Below are 24,465 nucleotides of genomic sequence, written 5' to 3'. Positions count from 1 at the left end.
AGAGAGAGAGAGAGACAGAGAGAGAGAGAGACAGAGAGAGAGAGAGAGAGAGAGAGAAAGACTGAGACTCTGCTCCCAGAGAGTGAGCAGAACTAAAGGTTGGCAAACAAATAAGTGGAAAATAAAGAATTCTATGGATGCTAAAATAGAAGCCTATATTAAAAAAAAATGGAGAGAAGACCAAGATTCTAGATTGAGGAGATGCTCACAAGGCAGAGGGAGCAAGCAGAATAGGCAAAGGCCCAAGTACATAAAATAATCTAGCATGTTCTAAGAATTGCAGGGAGTTTTGCACACAGTGAAGGGCCCATGATGAGGGCAAGTAAAGGCCAGATTGTAACAGCCTATATGTGGTATGCTGAGAAGGTTGAAACTCATTCTGCAGCAACTATTTTGGAATTTTAAGCAAGGGAATGATCAACATGGTTTGCACTTCAGAAGAATCACCCTAGAAGCATCCCAGTGTGTGATGGATGCCAGGGGAACACACTGGAGCCAGGGAGATCAATTAAGGGTTGATATAGTTTGGCTGTGTCCTCACCCAAATCTCCTCTTGAATTGTAGCTCCCACAATTCCCATGTGTTGTGGGAGGGACCCAGTGGGAGGTAACTGCTGAATCATGGGGGCAGATATTTCCTGTGCTATTCTCATGATAGTGAATAAGTCTTATGAGATCTGATGCTTTTATAAAGGGGAGTTCCCTGCACAAGCTCCCTTCCCTTGTCTGCCACCATGTGAGATGTGCCTTTCACCTTCCACCATGATTGTGAGGCCTCCCCAGTTACATGGAACTGTGAGTCCATTAATCCTCCTTTTCCTTATAAATTACCCAGTCTCAGGTATGTGTTTATCAGCAGTGTGAAAACGGACCAATACAGGGGTCTATCACAAAAGACCAGCTAAGAGAAGAACAGCCTGAGCTGGGACAAGAATGACTTAGAATGTCAGGAGAGAAGAGGGAAAGAAACAAGTGAGGCTGGAGGCAGGGTCTACAGAATTCCAAAGCCTCTTAGATGGTCACATGGTAAAGGAGAGGAAAGAGCAAGAATGGGTCTTGGATTTCCAGCTGAATGAGCAAACTGCGGGGTGATTGATTCAAAAGAGAGATAAAAAGAATGATCCTGTTTTGGGGAAAGATCACCACTGATTGTGTTTGGGACATGATGGAGTTGAGCGAACTGTGAGGCACCCAGGTAGTGGGATCTGGGATATGAGACTGGGGCTCAGGCTGAAGATCCAGGCTGGAGACACAGGCACATGAGGAACCAGGACATAGGAAATAGGTAGAAACCTGAACACAGATGCAATTCTCAGATCAAGTGAGAACCGAAGAAACACAAATATTTCAGGAGTAGAAAAAGGAGAACATGAAAGACCATCACACAATTGCAGTTGAGAAGAAAATGTCAACATGGTGAAGAAAACCCAATGAAACAGTCATCTCCAAAGCCAAGGGAGGACAGAAAGAAAGGGGTTCAGAAAGAAAGAAGTGGACAACTCAAAGGTTACCTGCTGCACTAAGAACTGAAGAGTCCATTGGATTTGGAAATGAGGAGGTCATTTGCGAGATTTATGAGAGTACTTTTCTCAGAGCAAGATAGCATAGGAATGTGACTGCAGGAAGCTGAGGGGTGAACGGGAGGCTGAGCAGGTGAAAGCAACCAGAGGAGATGCCCTTCCTGGGGCTTGGTGATGAGGGATGCCTGGAAAGGAAGGGGTGGAGAGAGATGCAGGACAGAGCTGCTATTGTTTCTGCCTTTTCCATGGTTGTTTTGCCTTTTTTAATTGTTTGTTTATTTTAAGAGACACACAAAAATTTTCTCAGGGTTTGGGAACTGAATCAGAAGTGAGAGAAATTTTGGAAATCTATAAGCAAGAGGAAAAAACGGTGGATAAGGCTTACAAAGAAAGAGAGAGGATAGGTCAAGAGTACAGGTAAGTCAGGCAAGGTGGCACATGCCTGTAGTCCTAGCTATTTGGGAGGCTGAGGCAAGAGGATCCCTTGAGCATAGGAGTTGGAGGCAGTAGTGTGTTATAAACACACCTGTGAATAGCCACTGCACTTTAGCCTAGGCAACATAGCGAGTCATCATCCCCTACTATTTTGTACAGACAGAGGAAGGGCTAGGAGAACTGATGGAGGCAGTTGCAAATCACCAGAAGTAAGAGTCACAGTAATAGTAATAATGAGCACTCTGATACACCAGGCATACTTTGCATACATTCAAAAAATTACACACACAATATATGTTTACATATGTTAACTTATTTCATCTTCTCAAGAATTCGTAAAGCAGTATCTTTTTTATTCCCTATTTATAAATGAGGAAACTGAGACACAAAGAAGCTAAACAACATGACCCCAGTCACAGGTTAGTAAGTGGTGGTTGTGGGATTCCCATACTCGTATGCTTGTAAAGTCAAGGCATGGTACCTAACAGTCTCACAATCTCAGTTATTTCTGGGATGTACAAGCAAGATCACCAGCCAAGAATAATGTGGGGTGTGTGTGTGCCCTCCTGGTGGGCTGGCTGGTGACAGCAGTGATGAGGTGGGTGACTTGAGGCCAGTGAGGATGTGCTGACCCCTGCTTATGGGACGGGGCTTCCCTGAGGCTCAGCTTTAGTTAGAGGCCAAGATTAAGAGATGCCCCTCAGCAGCCGTCATTAGTCAGGACCAGGTTAAAAAGTGCACAGCAGGTGAAAATACCCACATTTCATGCTGAAACCTTTCCAGGGATCTACATAGTTCTCAGGATGAAAACTAAAGCCCTTGCCCATGGCCCACAAGGGCTGTGGAATGGCATCTGTCTCCTTAGCCTCACAGGCTCACCCTGCCCCATCCCCACTGCCTACTCAGGGCCTTGTACCTGAACTTGCCTCTGCCACGTGTGCTTTCTTTCCACTCTCCTGTCATCTCCTTTCATCTATTCTAATGTCAACAAAACATTACTCTCTAGGTCGATACTCTCCATATTCATTTCTAACTGTGCTTTAATATTCCAGGCTCCTTAGCCTCATTTCTTGAGGTTCAATCTTGGCTCTGTCACCCACTACTTATAAGGCTTTGAACAAGTTACTTCACCTGTCTGTGCTATTAAATGGGGGTACGAACAGAGCCTGCCTCAAAGGGTTATTAAGAAAATTAAATAAGTTAAAGTATGTAAGGTGCATTGCACAGTCCAAGTATTCCATAGGTACTAAATGAATTGAAACTGTATCTGTTTTTTAACACTTGTTTCTCCACAGTATCATCTATCACTATTTTAATTGACTAAATAATTGCTTAATTAATTCTTTAATTCCTGACAGCTCCAATCCAATGGAATAGAAGATCCCTGAAAGCTTGGGGTAGTCTATCGCCTTCTTCATCATATTCCAAGGGACTGGCAGAAACGAAGCCACCAAAAAGTATTTGTGGAGAAAATTGAATTTGACCAAGAATACTGAGGGGGATAGACGGTTGTTGATATGATGTGACAAGGGGACAGGACTAAAGAGGAAGTGAAGTTTGAAGGGGGCAAGGTCGCTTTGGTGAAAGCAAAAGAGGAAGCAAGTTCATATAATAAGAGGATTTTGTCAGGGATTGAGAAATTGAAGTTTACCACCCTATTCCTAAAACAAAAAAAAAGAAAAAACAAAGTAATTTGTACTAACGATATAATGGTGAGCTAGATTGTTGAAGTGAACGAGAGCAGGCATCTTCTCATTCATGTGCCTATCTGGAATGGTAAGAAGCATAAAGTGTCTAAAGTCAGGGGTTTATAGTCCCTGCTCCTCCCTACCTCTGTAAGTATGGGAAAGTGCCAGCTTCAGTTCTAAAATGGGGACGATAATACCACCTTGCCAAGTTTCGATGGATGCATGAAAATGTATAAATAAAGTTTGAGGGACGTAGTAGATATTCAGTAAATGATAGCTGCTCTAACTGTGACAGTGATTATTCATGCAGAGGAGATGTATTCCTGGGTGATTGTATGCAAATCAGTTGATGCTTGAAATGCATGGCTGTGTTTGCCGGATAAAAGAATCTTGTGTTGAAGCCTTTCATAAGACGTAAAATCATCTTGTGAAGTAGTGCCCCTCCCATTATTTAATTTGTGTAGTTCTTTCACAAATGCTGGAGTATGATAATGCATAATAATGTGACTATATGGTTGGCACCCATGGACAAAACTGTACACCTGTTGCAAAGACCCAGATCCCTCATGGGGCAATTACCAAGAGAAAAGTCCTGTTACTCAGTCCAGAGGCTGAAGGACAACAGAAGAGTCTTTTCTCAGGTTTGACCATGAATTGTTACAGCATTTAAGAGGGCAGTCTTGGGTCATGCACTATAAAACCTGGATTCAAATCCTGACTCCATCATTTACTAGTTTTTGTGGTCTTGAGCCACAAAATTAATCTGTTTGAGCTTTTTTTTTTTTTTTATCTGTAAAACAGGATTAATAGTACTCACTGCACAGGATTGTTGGAAAGAGAAAATAAAATAATGCATGTAAACCACTTTGCAGAGTGTCTGTAACATATTAGAAGCTAATACAGGGCAATCTTTTTTCCTCATTCATTAGTGAACCCCCATGCCCAAATGGATATAGACTGAAAGGTAAGAAGTAAGAGTCCCAGTCAAAGGGCCATCTGAGTTTGCAAGACCTTTGGTAAAAGAAGATATAACCTTCAGCCTTCAGGGCAGACAGGATGTGGTAGCATCAGGAACCCATACGAGAAGTGAGCCAGGATATTTACTAAAGGTCTCATATTTCTTGGACTTCTTTCACTGTTACTTTCTCTTACTATTCAGTTCAGTAAAGTCTTTCAAAAAGATCCATTTTGCTTGGGTCAAGACAGGGCCTCCAAGGAAGGCATTTATTTAGGCTTAGATTAGGCCAAACAAGAAAGGCAGAGTAAGTCAGCCAAGTGGGTTGTTATCCCAGGAGATCCCAGAGCCAAAGAACCCCAGGCATTGCCCACGTGGGTAGCACTTGGCCTGTGGCCTTTCCCACATGGAGATTCCCCCTCCAGAGCTCATCTTCAGGGCTTTGGGTTTGAATTTGTAAGGGTAGTTTTTCCATTTACATCTCTTCAGTTACCTTCTAAGTAAACTTAACCATTTCACAGAGATGGTTTACTAAGACACACTGGAGTCTGCCCAGGGCTTCTGGTCTCATCACCTAATCATCAGATGAATAAAATGAGGAAAAAGAAGCATCAGGCCCATTATCTACAGAAAGCCAGAAAGGGTGATAAAAGTCTCCCTGAAGCTCCCTCAGCTCTTCCACTCCCCCATTACAGTAGGCTTGGCAGCTAAGCTTCAAAATGCAGCCCACATCTCCAGCCCCAGCAGTGCTGGGGAGGGGGCAGGGGAGAGTGCTCTTTCTCAGTGCACATCAGCCAGCCTTTTCTTGGGGCTGCCTCTCCGAAGGCCCCTTTGGCCAGAGTAGTCTCTCAGAAGCTGGAAGAGAACCCAGACAGGGCCTCGGGCAACACATTCATGCTCTGGCCCCAACCTCCCCTGCCCTACTCCCCAGGTTTAATTTCTTTTTAATCAGAAGTATAGAGAAGGACATTTTCAGCAGATCAAAAGGACATAGTAAGCATAAAAGAAACACTGTCACAGGGCAGGAGCAGGAGATGTGATACCCACTGAGAAAGACAAGCTGCTTTCTGGGATGCCTTGGGGGCTGGAAACAGTGGTCTGAAGTCATCTTTCAGAGATGCAGAACTCTGCAAACAGACTCAGTGCCATTTGGAACATGGGGCAGTATTATTGCCTGAGTGAGTTGGTTCTGCAGAAAAGAGCCAATGCTGGGAGTACTGAGCTCGTCCACTCCATAATCCTCCCACCATCCTTGTCTCCTTTTTCTAACCATTATGCAGCTCGCTTTCCAGACGTAGGAGAAGTCTAAGGCATTGTTGCATTGTCTATGTACTTCAGGGATATATGGTATATTTGCAAAGATTAGACTATTAAAATTCGAGAATAATGTTAACTTATTCAGAAGTGCAACCATGCAGAACACAGGCATAAGCAAAGAAGAACTCTGAATCATAATATGTGTCTGCCCTAAACCAGGGAGGATTCTGGGCTACTGGTAATTATCTATGTCTTGATGTAAGTGATGATTGCATGGGTATTTACTCTGTAAAAATTCATGGGGCTTTGCACCTGTGATTTGTCCACTTGACTCTGCATTATATATCATTTCTTTATAAAGTTTTTCAGAAAAGCTCCTGCTCTAAACTACAAAATTTTAATTATAGGAAATCCCCGACATGTCCTCCTTCAGAGCCTATTTATTCTTGTTTTAGATAAAATTTAAGCAAAGCGAGTTACATAATTTCTTGGCCATCAGCAGCTGTCAATAGAAGTTACTGGAGGTAAAGAGGGGGCAGTGGTGATTCTATTAGTCTCATGTACATGGACAATGTGAAAAATCTGGCATAAAAAGGAGGGTAGAGAGAATAGAAAGAAAAAAAAAATCAGACACAAGATGACACAAAACAGAACCACATCAGGATTCTCAGCATAGAAGAAAATGGTTCTATTAAACATCAAAGCCCTAAGGCAGCATTAAATTCCAGCCTCCTCAGGAGGTCAAGGTTGCAGTGAGCCATGATCACACCACTGCACTCCAGCCTGGCCAAAAGAGCAAGATCCTATCTTTAAAAAAAAAAAAAGAAAGAAAATCCAGTCTCCCTTCCTAGCCACATGGCCCTGGGTAAGTCACATAACCTCTCTGATCAAGAAATGAGAATTCTCATTTCTGAAATTGAATTAATAATAATGCCTATCTTGTCAGGTTGTTTTGAAGATTAAGTGTTTGTGTGCAATAGGCACTCACAGATTACTAGCTCTAGTATTATCTCAATATTTGGACACATTCTAATAGCGGAATAAAAATTCAACCAACTATCCTAAATGCTGTGCCATGGTTGATTCTTTAGGAGACATCAAGAACAAAACATGTCCCTTGCTTTCAAGTAGCTTACAATCAAATGGTAACAGCACATAAAAACAAGTAACTGAAGTTCAACTCAGAATATGGCAAACATTTTGAAAAGGGTACTCCACGGAAGGAAAAAGATGCATATAGCGCTTACTATACACCAAACAATGCATGAAGTATTTCACATATATTAATCTTTGTGACAACACAATGAAGCAGATAGTATTGTTATCCCCACATTTAGCAAGCTGAGAAAACTAGGAGATAGGGAAGTTAAACAATTTCCCCAAAATCATTAAATTACAGAGCCCTCAACCCAGGCAGTCTGGCTTAACAGTTTTTGCCGTTACCCACATATTTCATCTGGGCTAGGAAATTATGTAATATATTTTAAAATTTATCTAAAATAAAGTAAGTAGTGTCTGAGTGAGGGCCTGAAAAGTCTTCTTATAGGTAAGTACCAGAAATCAAAAATAATATTCTTTCACTTATTAATCAGTTTTATTGAGGTACAATTTACATATAACAAAACATACTGATTTTAAGTGTGCAGTTTAGTTAGCTTTGACAAATGTATACTCTCACATAATTACAACCCCCTAAAAAGATATTAAAAAATCCCATCAGTCCCAAAACTTTCCTCATGTTCCACTGAAAGGTAGTCCCTGCCACTCCCAGACACATGTAACCACTGCTCAGTTTTCTCTCAGGATATGTTAGTTTTGACAGCTCTAGCATTTTATATATATAGAATCATACCATATGTGTCTTTTGTTTCTCTTTTTGTTAGTGTATTTTAAGATTCATCAGTGAGGCTGGGCAGTATAATCCCAGCCTGTACAGGCTCACGCCTGTAATTCCAGCATTTTGGGAGGCCAAGGTGGGTAGATCATCTGAGGTCAGGAGTTCAAGACCAGCCTGGCCAACATGGTGAAACCCCGTCTCCACTAAAAATACAAAAACCAGCCAGGCATGGTGGTGCCTGCCTGTAATCCCAGCTACTCGGGAGGCTGAAGCACGAGAATCACCTGAACCTGGGAGGTGGCGGTTGCAGTGAGCCAAGATTGTGCCACCACGCTACAGACTGGATGACAGAGCAAGACTCTATCTCAAAAAAAAAAAGAAAAAATTTCATTGATGCTGTTGTGTATATCGGTAGTTCATTTCTTCTTGAGTGGAATTCTATTGCTTAAATATATTATAATTGTTTTATCCAGTCACCCTTGTATTAGTCTCTTGTCCACCTGCTATAAAGACTTGCCTGAGATTGGGTAATTTATAAAGAAAAGAGGTTTAATTGACTTACAGTTCCACAGGGCTGGGGAGGCTTCAGGAAACTTACAAGCATGGCAGAAGGGGAAGCAAGCACATCCGTCTTCACGCGACGGCAGAAAGGAAAAGAATGCGTCATCAGCAAAGGGAGAAGCCCCTAATAAATCCATAAAATCTCGTGAGAACTAACTCAGTATCATGAGAACGGGATGGAGGAAACCTCCCCCATGATTCAATTATCTCCACCTGGTCCTCCCAATGACAGGTGGGGATTATGAGAACTACAATTCAAGATGAGAGTTGGGTGGGGACACAGGTAAACCCTATTACCACTTGATGAACATTTCAATTGTTTCCAGTTTGGGGCTACTATAAATAAGGCATTGAGAATATTCAGGTATGAATCTTAGAAAGGACATATTTTTACTTCTTTTGAGTAGATACCTCAAAGTGAAATTATTGGGTCCTGTGTTAAGTATATGTTTCATTTAATGAAAAACTGCCAAATTGTTTTCTAAAGTTATTGGATCATTTGACATTCCCATCAGAAACATATGAGAGTTCAAGTTGCTCTACAACCTCATCAACACCTGGGATTGTCAGATTTAATTTTAGCTAATTGGCTTAGTGTATGATATATATTGTGTTGCAGTTTTCATGCTGCTGAGCATATTTTGATGTGCCTATTGGCCATTTACACATATTTTTGTGAATAAAATTTTTGATCATTTTTTAATTTCCAATTTTTATTTTAAGTGCAAAGGTACATGTGCAGGACGTGCAGGTTTGTTACATAGTTAAATGTGTGCCATGGTGAATAGCTGCACAGATCATCCCTTCACCTAGGTATTAAACCCAGCATCCATTAGCTATTCTTTCTGATGCTCTCCCTCCTCCTACCCCTGACCCTCCAACAGGCCCCAGTGTGTATTGTTCCCCACCATGTGTCCATGTGTCCTCATGACTCAGCTCCCAGTTATAAGTGAGAACATGCAGTATTGGATTTTCTGTTTCTGCGTTAGTTTGCTGAAGATAATGGTTTCCAGCTCCATCCATGTCCCTGCAAAGGACATGATCTCATTCATTTTTATGGCTGTGTAGTATTCCATGGTGTATACATACCACGTTTTCTTTATTCAGTCTATTATTGATGGGCATTTAGGTTGATTTCATGTCTTTTCTATTGTGAATAGTGTTGCAATGAACATACACATGCATGTATCTTTATAATAGAATGATTTCTATTTCTTTGGGTATATACTCAGTAATGGGATTCTCTTGTTATCTAATTGTAATAATTCTTCTGGATAAAAACAAGTCATTTGTCAAATATGCGTAGTGTGAATACTTCTTCTTCGTCTGTGGCTTATAGGCAAACCACTGTTTATTCATTTCTCCCTAAGAAAATACCTAAAATTGTACCTTAATAGGTAGATAGAATTAGACAAATGGAAAAAAGTGAGAATAAACATAAATATTAGCAAAAAACAAACATTTTAAGTACAAGGAACATTCAAAGTCAGAGTTGTATAGAAAACAATGTGGAGAGACCAGTTGGAGTCAGGTCAGGGAGGGTGACATGCTCAGAAATCTGGAATGTATTTTATATACAGTGGGAAGCCATAAAGATTTTCCAATAGCCAAGTGATATAATCAAAGCTCTTCTTTAGTTTAAGTATTTTTAAAGCAATACATAAATAGTTGTGAAGGCCAGATAATAAAAGTAAGCAGATTAGTTTGAAAACAATTTAAACAGTCCAAGTGAGAGAAAATGAGGTCCTGAACTAGGATCATAAAAAGAAGTCAGAATTTGTAGAACCCAATCAACAGACCTTAAGAACCACTGTAGGCTAGGCATGAAAAGGCGGCAATAGATGCTAAAGACCCTGAGGTTCCATATAGGATGCTTGGCAGACAGATAGCACCATACCATGGCCAAGGAAGGCAAGAGTAGGAGATGCTTTTAAGAGACATAGGGGTCAAGATTTGGATTTGTGTTGTTGTGCCCCTGGGACCTCAGAGTAACCATGCCTACCCCATAAGAAGCTAAAATGTTTTATTCCCGATGAAAAAAATAATGGGTTTAGATATATGAAATCAGGGGTCATCTTCCATCTGCAAGAAGATTGCTGACACTACATAGAGAATGAAGACAACAAAAGAAGAATTTCAATGACATTTAAGGGGTAGGAAGAGAAACAGGAGTTGGTTAAGGAAACTGAGAAGAAAGTAGTCCCAAAAGTATAAAAAAAAAATTCAGTGTTGTGAACGCCTAGGAAAATTTCAAAGAGCAGGATGTCAGTGTTGTCAAATGCTTCAGAGGGGTTGAGAATTTGGAAACATCCAGAAAAGTGTGCATTCTGTTCAACAGACTCTGTGCTTAACATACTCTATTTAAGAAAGAGAAGTGTGCCATATTTTTAAAATTTCCTTTTTATATGCCATATATTTTTATAACATTGTCAAATTAAAGTAGTAAGCTTGAGTTAACTTGTAAAATCATTTACATGAGGAAAAATATGGAATTCCCTGATGGCAGATGTACCAACGGAGTAGTTTACCATTCTTTTTTTTTCCAACTAGATAACCCTTTCTTCAAATCAATCCTTACTCAGAAGTCTATTATCTAAAACACACAGAAGAAACACTGTTCTGATTACAGATAACTGGATGGGAGCAGAGCCTCACTACCTTGTAAGTATCCCACAATTGATAAATAGATGATAGATTGGTAGAGATAGATGGATAGATAGAGATAGGATAGATAATTAGATAGATGATAGATGATGGATAGATAGATAGATAGATAGATGATAGATAGATAGATAGATAGATAGACAGATAGTTTCTAACTCCTTAATATCCCCAGTAGAAGGTCATCTCCATGAGAGCAGGGACATTATCTATCTGGCTCACCAACTGTCTTATTAGAGCCTGAAATAGTGCCTGGCACTTGTTAGCACTAATCAAACATTAGCAAATAAGTGAATCGTAGCCTTCTATATACCCTCCCACCCCCACAAGGACCAGTGGGGAAATGCTATGAATCCTGCATGTGAAATCAACATTCATACATTTGCAGTAGGGTGTCTGATGAGTCTTTAATCACTTATCAGTTATCTATTACCATGTAAAAAACTATCCCAAAACGTAAAGACTTAAAAGAGCAATGAGTTATTTATGTCACAATCAATGGTAATTTGGGCTGGGATCAGTTGAGTGGTTCTGCTAATCTGAGCCAAGCTTAGCTGATCTTGGCAAAACTTGCATGTGCATCTATAGTTATTTGCTAGGTGGTATATTTGGTAGCTTGGGCTGTCATAACAAAGTACATCAGACTGGGTGCTTTAAAAAAACTGAAATTTATTTCCTGGAGACTGGAAGGAATTCCAAGATCAAGGTATCAGCAGGGTTGATTTCTTCTAAGGTCTCTCTCCTTGGCTTGTAGATTGCCATTTTCCCCTCTATCTTCACAATGTTCTTTTTTCGGTGACTGCCTATGTTTGTGTCCAAATTTCCTCTTCTTATAAGGATACCATTCATATTGAATTGGAGTCCAATTTAAACACCCTACTTTAACTTAATTACCTCTTTAAAGGCCTCATCTCCAAATACTATTACATCCTAAAGTTCTAGGGATTAGGGCTTCAATGTACGAATTAGAGGTCGAGGGTGCCACAATTCAGCCTGTAACAGTTGACAAGTGAGTGGGTGGTCTAAGAAGTTTCCATTGGCATGGCTCATCTCTGTTCCACATGGTCTTTCATCCTCCAGATGGTGAGCCTGGGCTTATTCACAGGGCAATGGTGATAGGCATCCCAAGAGAAAGAGGTAGAATGCAGAGCCTCTCCAGGCTTGAGCTCAAAACCAGCATGACAGCACTCCTGCCACATTCAGTTACCCAAAGCAAGTCACAAAAACAGCCCAAATTCACAGGTGGAGAACTGTGACTATTTTTGCAATTGACTACAGCCACTCTCCTTTCTTCCCACTCTTGCACCTTGGGGAAATCTATATAATACATTATGGGTTTTCTACTATTTTCACTATCAGGCTGAGCCTGGAAAGACTGTGATTCAGTGAAGGGGCCTTTCTTCTCACTCTAGCTCTCTTAGGCTTTTCTTTTCTTCCTCATCAGAAGGGACTATGGTGAAATTATTCATCCTGAGAGTCCATGGGTAGGTGGAAGGGGATGCCTCTTTTGAAGATAATTGCATCTTAAAATATACATAAGTCTTAAGCTAAAGAACAGAGCACTTATGGCAGAGTTTCTGGTAACACCAAGGAGTAGGAGAAACTTCCTTAAAAATCTATGAAAATTGCTTCTTCCTGTGGAGGAGAAGTCCTTTGTTTTTACTTACTTTCTACATGCCAAGTACATAGCCTCACACCCAATGGCCACTCAATAAACAATGAGTGTTCTGAAGTCTGAGAGTAAAGGTTCTAAAATATTTTCTGTGGCTGTGATTATGGAAGAACATTGAATATGCACAAAGAATCAGAGGAGCTGAGCAAGCCGCAGGCCATTCTTAGCCACCACCTGATGGTTTGACCTTACACAAGCTATTTTTACCTTATCCAAATCTCAGTTGTTCTCTCATTTGCAAATGAGAGATTTGGTAAGACAATCTCTAGGATTGCTTTCAGTTCTGATTTCCTATGAATTCTAATAAAATCTTCATGATAAGAGAGCAATGGTACATCCTCCTCTCTCCCTAGACAATCAGGCCATCATCACATTTGCTCTGCATGCACAATCCCATGTCTTTGTCTGAGGCTCTGAACTAAGTAAGCATTACAACTATGACCAGCCGGAATGGGTCACAAGCTGTCCTAGATTTTCTGAATTCTTGTAAGTGACTATAGGGAGATAATAAAACCATAAAGTTTAGGAGGAATTGATGGATTTCTATTCACCAAATATTTTCTGCCTCTCAAAATATCTCAGTAATAAGACTTTAAAAGGTTGGAGTCCTTCATCCTCTGACTGTCAGCCCTGCTTCTCCAAGCAATAACCATGTCTAGTGTGTATTTCTCTTGTATACATTGAAATTCAGTCTATTGTATACATTTTCTTTATGTCCACAATACATCTGTCTGCTCTGGATATACACAGCCATCTCCCAACTTTAAACATCAGTCTGTATATACAATGTGGGTGGGTCGGGTTTGGACCTGACCAGGACGAAGCCGTGCACTTATATATTTAATAGCCCTGTCTTAACAATCTGCCATTACAGCAAACATGAAAAAAACAAACGGGGACAGAACTCTTTTCTGTTGTTGTTGTTGTTCAAACTCAACATCAAAAGTTATTGAATGATTTTGCTCTGCAGTAGCCAGAGGGAGTGCTAATAGAGAGAAGCTCTAAGCTCTGCTCTCTGCGTGGAAAGTAGTTCATATGCTTTATCATCTCTTAGAACCTGTCAAGCTCAGTTAGCTGAGTGGACATGGATTGCCTCAAACAGCATTTGCTATGCATTTGTTTTCCAAACACACTACACCTTCCTTGGAAGGTTAATCCTAACAGATAAAATGTTTGAGGGTTGATTTGGAGCTTACCAAGTCACTCCCCTTTTAAAATCAGGTCTCCAAAGGAGAAACAGAAACTGAATTCGAAGGTAGATCACCTATCAGAGCAAGCTTACACTTTAGTTAAGCTTCTGTTAGACATTAACTGAAAGTTAAGATTTCTTTTTTAAGCAGAGAATTTATTCCTGTTCACAAACAGAGCTGTTTCTCCAGTTACCTCGAGGCTCCAAAATTTAGTATCTCCAATCTGCAGGACTACACTCACTGCCTCCACAGAGATATCATGTGGCATGGAATTTCAGCAAGTTCTCCTGGGGCCCCAAGCATTCTTTCATTGCAAGGTCACTGCTCTGAGTGTTATTAGCATGGCAATAAAGAACATATGCACAACAAATTTCAGGACAAGATCAAAAAGTGAAGAAAAAACAGCAGCACCTTTTAAGTTTCCAGTCTCCCAGCACTAAATGGGGGCACAAATAGACACACACGCACACACACACACACACACACGAAAGGAGGCATCTTCTTGGTTCTGAAAGTCAAAGAGACTAGTTCTGCAACAGCTCAAATGTAATAGGAAGCAGTATACAACTGAGTATTTACAGAGTGGATGGGAACAGACCACACAGGAACTTTAAGAATTTCAAGAAGGTAATAAAAAAAAAAAAAAAAAAAGGTTTAAAAAAAAAGAATTTCAAGAAGGTGAAGAACAACTTTTTTATAGGGTAGTAAGGGAAGTTGTGTAGGCAGAATTCTGAGGTGACTCCCAAAATTTCCACCCTGTGACACGCATGTCCTGTATCAGCCCCTCCCTTTGAGTGTGGGTGGGCCTGACCTAACCAGGTGGGCCCTTTGCAAAGAGAGTCTAGAGCAGGTGTGTCCAACCTTTTGGCTTCCCCAGGCCACATTGGAAGAACAAGAATTGTCTTGGGCCACACATAAAATACACTAACACGAAATGTAGCTGATGAGCTTAAAAAAAAAATCACATAATGTTTTAAGAAAGTTTACGAATTTATGTTGGGCCACATTCAAAGCTGTCCTGGGCTACTTAGGGCTCACAGACCATGGGTTGGACAGGCTTGGTCTAGAAGAAGCAAAAGAGATTCCAAGCTGCAGCCTATGCTCTCCTGTTGGCCTTGAAGACACAAACTGCTGTGTTGTGGAAAGTGCTATGAGGCAAAAAATGGTGTGCAGCCTCTAGCAGCAGAGAGAGCCTCCTGGCCGATGGCCACTGCGAAAGGAAAGACCTCCATTCTACAACTGCAAAGAATTGAATAACGCCAACAAATCCACAAGCTTAAGGACGCTGACCTCTAGAAAGGAATGCAGACTGGATTTCACCTTGATTTCAGTCTTGTGAGATCCTGAACAAAGAGCCCACCAAACCAGTGCCCAGACTCCTGACCTTCAGAGATTGTGAGAAAATGAATGGGTGCTGTTTTAAGCCATGAAGTTTGTGGTCATTTGTTACAAAGCAGTAGAGAATGAATGCAGAAGGCTTCTTAGAGCAGAAATAACTTGAGTGGGGCACAGAAGAAGATGCTGACAACTTGAAGAAATTCAAAGAAGGTAGAAAACAGTGATACTGGAGGAATAAGGAGAACGTAGGTGGTTAAGCAAAGGCCCTGAAGTAATTAAGTGCATGGTAGGACATGTTTAAGATAACATCATGACAAAGACCTTCACCTTCCTATCTCTTACTTTGATGAATGTAGAATGTTTACTTGGTAAGCAGATCATGGCTTATCACGCCCATTACATATGAAAAAACTGAGGTCAATGGATGTGCGTTAGCTGTGCATTGACATGTGATTATCCACAGACATGGTTAGCTTCCTGAAGCAAAAATCTCGTTGAAATATATGAAATGCTTTCTGTTTGGTCTTATATTTTAGAGGTTAAATCTAAATTTCCCAAGCAGCATCTGAGGCCCTTCATGTACTTCTCATCACTCAATCTCACAGTTGCATCCTACCCAAGCCAAACTATACATACACACACATACTCCCATACATTCCTGTATTGACCAGATAGTCCCCTACATATGGATATTCTTTCCCTAACTTCTCCCTCCACCATCCAGCCTCCCACCCCAAGCTGCTGCCTTATGGCTCTTTTGTTCTTGCTTTAAGACTCTGGTCAAAAGCAATTTATCTTGGGAACCCCTCTGTTAGGTGGGGTTAGATCCCCACCTAACACCCCAGGCACAAACTTTCATTAGTGATCCTGCAGTGTATTGAACATGCCTCTGTTAGCACAATAATAATAGCAGTAAAATTAACAGTAGCTCATGTTTATTGGATGAATATCTAAAGCCATACACTATACCTTTTTACATGCATTCTCGTGTTATATTTTTATCACATTTTTTGTGTTTACATGCTTCTCTACTAAATGTTGAATCTCTTAAAGGCAAGCATGATGACTTTTTCATCTTTGTACCCCCTAGGGCTTTGCACAGGGTAGAAAGCACTCAAAATATATTTAATAAATGAGTTAAAAGAGTCAAAAGTAAGGCTAGAAATCAGGTCTACAGATCACAAGGCAAGGTTATTTCCTGTCATACCATCACAATAAAATGAATGTAGAAGGGCTTTTATCAAACTAAAAAATACCATGTGGGAAAAGGCAGAAGATGCCAGCCAAAATCTCCCCTTTTGTGCCCCTCTCTTATCTCCTTCCTGCCTCCTGCTGCCAAAACAATTTTAGATAATGGGAAAGCTCATCAGCAATGCTGGTCTACTTTATGTAACTCAGGAACCCAAAAATATAAAGTGGAATGTACATGTGTTCATGAACAGTGGGAAGCAAAATGAAGGCTTGCACGAAAAGAACCAGGCTATCCAGGTGAACAGGGCATACAATCTGGACACCTGTAGAGAATCTGGAATCCTGTGGACATCCAGGCATCCCAAGAAGCAAAGGTAAGCGAGCTCCCTAGATAGGCACCCAAAAGACCTGTGTGCACTCATTTCCTCCTTAGAATTCTGTGCTGTATTTCAACCATTGCTTTGATAAACAAGGCAGTCAATGTGACTCTTAAGCAAGCTGTAAAAAAACTCATTATCATCTAAGTAAGTAGAATTCCCCTTATTCAAGTCTTGCCATTCAGAGGTAGGTAATAGAATCATTTTGTATGGAACTATCCCAGCCTTTGTCGTTTTTCCTTGTCTTTAGGAAAAAGCTGAATATTGAATCGGCTGTCAGGCAACATCATGCTCTGTTGTGCTGACCCTAGGTCTCAGCCAGAAAAATCAGAGAAGGAATTTTTTCCCCTCAATTTAATATAAAAGACTCTATCAGGACTGCATATAGCCCCCCTTTTTTCAAATAGAAAGGTATACGAGCCTCTCCTTGTTTTTCAATTGCCTGTGATTTCTCCCCAAACCTCCCTCCCTCTCACTCTCCTCCCTGCCAGCTCTCACCCATCTTACAAAACCCAATAGGTAGAACATCTCTAAATGTGATCTGCACAAGCAAATGTTTGTTGGGGTGAGAATGGAAGAAAAAAAATTAGCTTCCAATTGGCATAGTCAGCCTTGTACTTAGGAGGAACAAATTAAATCCTTGATCCTTAGGAATAGTTAGCAAGATTCTACTTTATGATCCCTAGGAATGGTTTAGGAAAATGGTTTAGCAAGAACTCCACTTTATTTTCTATAGAAGGATAAACATTCTTACAGCTTTTAAACCCAAGAAGCAGAAGGAGATAGCCTATTCGTTTATATTATATTTAAGGGTAATTCTTATCTCCACCCAGTTCGAGTCAAGAAACCTTATTTAAAGTTGGACTGGGTAGCAGAAGGGACACAGAGACCAGAAAGAAATAGTTGGTGCCCTCTAGAAACTGATATTCTAGTAGCAGACTGTGATCAATAAGTAAATAAACAACTCAAAAATAAAGCAGAAACAGGATAAATGCTACAATAGAGATGGAGGCAAAGAAATGTGCAAATAGGGAAAATTAAGTTTATGGGAGTAGTCTTCTGATGCTTCCTTTCTCTGGAACTTGGAGCAACCAAAAGCTATTACAGCTCAGATTTCTGAAAAATACAGAAATGCATTCTTTTATACTATATAATAATGGTTGTATTTCTAAGTAACATCACATTATCAAAAATAACATTACAAAAACAATTATTCTAACAGGGAAAAAAAAAAGCCTTGGTGCTAGAGATCTCTAAACATGCCATCACAAAGTTATTTTTCCTATGGGAGTTCCAGTAATAAAAAATGTTTTACTAGGCCTAAGTGTATTTTGCTATTTTAGGCAACACATCAGTTCATCAAAACTGACAAAAACAAACCTAAACATCCCTAGGCAAATCTAAGCGGTACATAAGACCAAACTCGGCAAATTTCAAGACTATCAAAATCATCTGCAGCCCCATTTACAATTTGGGGCAGATTGTCTTAGCGTGTGCTAAATATTCTGGTTTCTGACTCCCTGCAGTGTGTCTCCACATGAAAGGGTTATTTATACTGAGCTGCAAGTGTTGAACTGAGGAGTGACCGTGGGATTGCATGACCAGTGCAGGTGGGCAGAAGTGATGGGTGTCACTTCCAAGCAGAGGCTTCAGAGCTAGTTTCTTGTCCACCACGTCTTTTTCCCTCTGTCACCACTAGAGTAGCCCAAGAAGAGCCGAGCCAGGAAGTGCTCTTTCAGCCTGAGTCCTAAAGTAGAGATGACCATGGGACGGGGCCTAACCCAGTCGACATTTGGACACAGAGTGCTCTGGGCAGATTATGTCCCCCCAAAATTAATATGTTCAAATTCTAATCTCCAAGATGATAGTATTAAGAGGTAGGGCCTCTGGGAGATGATTATGTCATGAGAGTAGAACCCCCACAGATGGGATTAGTGCCCTTATAAAAGAGGCCAGAGAGAGCCAGCTTGCCTCTTCCTCCATGTGAGAACACAGAGAGAAGTGTTCTTATGAACAGGGAAGTAGGCCCTCCATCTGACACCTACGTTGCTGGTGCCTCAATCGTAAACTTCCCAGCCTTCAGAACTAGAAGGAATACATTTCTGTTGGGTATAAGCTACACAGTTAACATATTTTGTTATAGCACCTGGAACAGACTAAGACACGTAGCATAGGGGGAGAAATAAACCTTTGTTGCAGCAAGCCAGTAAGATTTGGAGGCCATTGTTACTGTAATACATACATTTTTTCTTACTGGTTGTAAGTATGAAAAGTAAAGAAACATGAATTGATCAGTTTGATATTCAAATAAAACAACTTCCTATAAGCCTAGTGATATTTCCCAGTTGTGATTCTTATAGCAATTGTGGCCTACATAATGTTACCATTCTTTGAAGACTCTGTACTAGGCATTTTTCATACATTATCTCATTCAGTCCTTTCAACAAGGGTAATAAGCTAGATATAAATCTCCATTTTACAGATAAGAAAACTGAGAGCCAAAGAAGTTAAGTAATTTGCTAAATGGCAATCACTTATTAACTTCCAAAAGCAGAATTTAACTTATTCTGTTTGATTCCAAATCCTGCCTTCCCATCACTCTTCCACGGGATTAATTAAGGAATAAACTAATTGGCCACACAAGGCGACGGCTGATTACAACACTGAATTCATAAAAACCCAGGGCATGTTAATGTGGTCTGAATTAAGTTACTTAGCCTCCCTGAGGCTTAGTTTTTTCATCTGTAAAATGGAGATAACGTTATCTCCAGCATTGTTAGAGGATTAAATATACATATACAGTCATGCCTCGCTTAACTATGGGGAGATCCTCTGAGAAATGCATCATTAGGTGATTACGTTATTGTAAAAACATAGTTTACTTTCATAAACCTGATGGTATAGCCTACCACATATCTAGGCTATCTGGTAAAACTGATTGCTCCTAGGCTACAAACGTATACATCTAGCAAATTATTGTACTAAATACTGTAGGCAATTGTAGGCAAGGGTAAGTATTTGTGTATCTATACATAGAAAAGCTACAGTAAAAATACCCATAAAAGATAAACAGTGGTTCACCTGTGTAGGGCACTTGCCACGAACGGAGCTTGCAGGACCGGACGTTGCTCCGGGTGAGTCAATGAGTGAATGGTGAGTGAATGTGAAGACCTAAGACACTATTGTACGCAACTGTAGGCTTTGTGTAAACACTGTACACTTAGGCCATACTAAATTGATTTTTTAAACTTCTGCCTTTAATAATCAATTAACCTTAGCTTACTGTAATGTTTTTACTTTATAAATTTATTTTTTAAATTTTTGACTCTTGTAATAACACTTAGCTTAAAACACACATATTGTACAGCTGTATAAAAATGCATTTTTGTCTGTATTCTTATTCTACATGCTTTTTACAATTCTATTTTTTTTTTCTTTTAAAACTTTTTTGTTCAAAACTAAGACACAAGCAATTTAACCTAGGCCTACACAAGGTCAGGACCATTTAGCTCACTGTCTTTCACCTCCATTTCTTGTCGCACTGGAAGGTCTTCAGGGGCAATAACAGTCATGACACTAAGGCCTAGGAGGAACCTATGTAGGGAGAGATGCAGGGCTAGGCCACAGGGCAGGGTGCAAGTCAAAACTCTGACTTGGAGGGCTACGCATCCCTGCGGGGCAGCGGCAGACATGCCTCCTCTCTCAATCTAAAAGACATGCCTCCTCTCTCAATCTAAAAGGCGCAGAGCAAATGGCAGGGACCACAGTCAACAGGCCCCTAACAGATGGACCCATCAGACGTAGGAACAGGTTGGGCACCAACGGCCAGGAAAAAAAGACAGTTTAGAGGAACAGGACCTGGCTCCGGATGAAGGCAGAGAGAGATAGCTGCGGACGGGAGCGAGTTTGTGACAGGCCATGGCCCCTGACTAGCAATGAGCTGATGGAAGCAGCTGATGGGACTAATGACAGGAGGTAATGATGATGAAAAGCACTTAAGCAATGGGCCTTCAAGTAGCTGTTGTTGTTGCTGAAAGGCCTCCTGCCACAGAACAAAGCAATTAGTCAGTCACCCCACCACCCAGCCCCTCCTCTGCCCGCCTCCCTTTTCCCACCTCTCCAGACCTCAGACCATTCATCCCTTTGTCTCATTACCCCAGACTGCAGCAACCCAGACCCAGCAAACAGAAATGCACCAGCTGGAGACCAACCTTTAACGGCTGTCGCCCACACAGGCAGCTCCAAAGGCAGGCTGTGGCTACAAAGGGGGCCCAGCCTTAGAAGGCCCTTTCTGTCCCCAGTTTTGGCATGAATTTTCCATAAAAATGTTACCTGTGCGCATATATACTTCTGTATGTGGCACTGGCCTTTGACCATAACACCAAAAGTAGACCTACTCGTTTTTGCAGCTGGGAGAATAACTTCTTTGAGCAACAAATTAGAAAAGTATTTTGAGTTTGAGTATTTATCTGCCCAAAAAGAAACAGTATATGCTTGGAGTTGAGGATTCCTGAGTTCTTACTCTTGCTTCTACTCATCCTTTAATATTCACCTAAAGCTCTCATGCTTGGACTCCTTCCCTCACCCACACAGGCCGTCTTCTCCTGTACACTCCCATTACAGCAGCCTTTGCAATACAAGATAATACTGCCTGGTCATGGTTGCTTTTTCTTGTGTGCCTTTCTGTCTGCCTCCCTTTCAAGACTATGATCTCATAGACAGTGAGGACCATCTCCATTCCTTTTTTTCTCCTCAGTATCCAGCACATGGTCACAGTACCGTCAAGTTTTTGAGTTATGCAACTTCCAAATCTGTATAGTAGAGGTAGTCACATATGCCCTATTACATGTTCCAGTTTTAAGGTTTGAGATCAAATATGACAGCATAACTGGGAAGTGTTGGAAATGCACAATGATAAATGAATTATTAATATCAGGCCTTGTGTATCTCTGCCTTCCTCTTGCATTCATCTAGCATTTTTGAGCACATTTTGTGTTCTAGGCACTATGTGGTGCAGATGAAGCCCCTGTTTGAAGCTTCCCTGGCTGAGCTCACTGTCTCAGTCTCCTTCAGCCCTGTACTTAACCTCCCGCCATGGACTAAGCCAGTGAATCCATACTTGATGAACTCTGCTCACCTTGCTGATGTTTTCACCAAAGCCCCAGGCTTACTGTCTGCTATCCACAAAAATCATATTTTGAGTGCCAGCTACAAGTCGGACATAGGACCAGACATGACAAAGAAGAGGAATGAAGTGTGTAATGGGCAAGGTATAGAGTCTCTCCCCTAAGGAAATATAATACAATATAAGCAGAAAACAAAAAGATGCAAGAGATACACACTAAAAAGTGATGTAGCAATTCAGACAAGGGAGAAGTTTCATTAACAGGTATATCAGCGAAGTCTCCAGGAAAGAGATGACATTTGAGTTTGGGCATGAAGAATTGAAAGGCGTCAGGAGGCAGACATTATGCAAGAAAAGCTATTCTCAGAAAAGTAGAGCTTTGAGGGACCTTAGAGGGTCAACCCTCAACCACTTCATTGTATAGATGAGGAAATCAAGGCAGAGATTCAGTAACTTGCTCAAGATCGTTTAGCTAGTAACTGGCACAGCTGGAATACGAACTCCATAGCCCAGACTTTGACCAGGAAACGACATGACAAGAATCTACTTTAGGCAAAAGACTAAGGAGAAATAGAAACAGAGGGAGGGAGAGAAAGATGAGAGAGGGAGAGAGAGAGAGGGACAGAAACAGACAGAGAGAGAGAAAGAGGAAATAAAGTAAAAGAAAACCTTTAGAAAATCTCAGAGGAGGGTAGACCACTTAGGAAGCTACTACAAAAGCCTATAAGCAAAATAATGAAAACCTTGTCTAGGGTGGTAGCATGGGAAGGTATAGATAATTCTGGAAGGATGGGTTAAAAGACTTTGGTAACAGAATGTGGTAAGATGGAGGGGGAGTGGAATTCCAGAATTTCAACCTTAGGAAATAACTCTGAGAATAGTTCAGAAATCTGTAATTTCCTAAGCATACTATATCTTTCCCCAGTACCGTCACAGATTACAAGTAGGTCTTCATGAGTAACCAGAACCTTTCTGATGCAGTTTTCTTCCTGCCTCGTGAGCAAAGAATTCTGGCAAGTGAAAACTGAGAAATGATTTTTTCTCAGTGTAGGGCTCATGTATCACGACAGCAATATTATTATGTTAGTAAATAATTGATTCCAGACAAATAAGCAGAGTTTGATGTTATACAACCCATCACACCTCACCCAAAGTCACATTGCACTGGGCCACGCCATCCTAACTGTTCACAGGGGCTCTGAGATGTGTAAATTCCTCTAAATTCTGCTTCCAATCAGAAGACACCAGCTTTGTTGGGATTTAACAATGTTCAAATCTAGGATGTGCCCAAACACGACAGAGGCATTGTTTTCTCTCCCTCAGCTCCCCGTATGTTAAAAGCATCTATTAAAATGTGTCTGAGATGGAAGGCACCCAACACACTGTCATTAATTTAAGGAAATAAAATTACACCATATGAAGGGTTATCATAAGGAAGATGGTGACCAGCTGTTCTCCATCTCCTCTGGGTTAGAATAAGAGAAAGTGGGAGGAAGTTCAATTTGAAATTGAATCCGGAGTGGGAACTTGACAGAAGGATGGAAGCATAGCCAATGAGGGATACAAGACAGACAAACGGTAGAGCTGTCATAAATGGGCATATGAGATTTCCATGGGGGTGGAGAGGGGAGGGATTCAGCCAGTCAGAGGTAAAATGAGGTTTCATTTCCTCTCTCTTCTTGGGTACCTGATGGCCTTGAAGTTTCTCTCTTCTTTCACCTCTTTCCAGGCAAACTCTGCTTTTTAATTTTCATTAAAGGTAGAAACAATGGAGGTGTTTTCACTATAATGTAGACCAAAGCCTTCCAGTAAGTGAATAAAGCAGGAGGTAGATTATCAAGGATCTCTTCTACAAAGTAGCTCATAGTTTTGTTTTGCGTCACATTCAGTCCATCTCTGCCTAGAGAAGTCAGGACATACCTGGATTTGGGAAATGGACAGACAGATTTGAAATCCTACTGATTTAAGGAATTTCTCATTGCAACCTCATTCAAGGCTAAATTTTGAGAAATCTAGTTTATTCATCAGTGACTCCCAGATCCTGCACCCTCTCTGATACTCCTGTTTTCCTTTCATTTTTAGACATCCAGAGCCACAGTCTCCATCACAATGCATTCTTAACAAATAATTTATATGAGCCATTTACTGCTTAGTATGAATTTAAATCACTTCTTCTCTCCCTTCCAGTTGAATTTGCATATAAGCTGTGACTTTCACTGGGAAACCAGAGGCCTGGTTCTCTGGTCAAAAAAATTTCAAAATGCCAGTAAAAAATATAAGGAGATTTTTCTCTGGAAGAGACTCATCCAAATCCTGTAACTGCACAAAGGAGGAGGCAGTCTGTTCTACCTACCTCTCTGGGATGTTTGAATATAATTGATCTTCCGTTACAACTGAAACCCCAGTAAAAGTGAAAAGAAATCAGAACACTCTCAAATGGGCAAGAAATAGAACTGGCTTTCCATACTAGGGCATCAGACAAAATCTGGGGAATTGGTCCCTGCTGATTATACAAATGTTATTCATAACCCTAGAAAAAAATAAAATATAAAAATACCCAAATATACACACTGTCAATGGAGGAGGAACAAAGTACCGGGGGCTTTCAGAGGAGGGAGGGGAGCTTAGAGCTGGTTGAATTAATGAAGGATATATGAGA

Source organism: Piliocolobus tephrosceles, chromosome 1 (genome assembly GCF_002776525.5).
Source record: "Piliocolobus tephrosceles isolate RC106 chromosome 1, ASM277652v3, whole genome shotgun sequence".
NCBI classification, from domain to species: Eukaryota; Metazoa; Chordata; class Mammalia; order Primates; family Cercopithecidae; genus Piliocolobus; species Piliocolobus tephrosceles.
The sequence above is the reverse complement of the archived record's forward strand: the minus strand, read 5'-3'. Positions refer to the sequence as shown.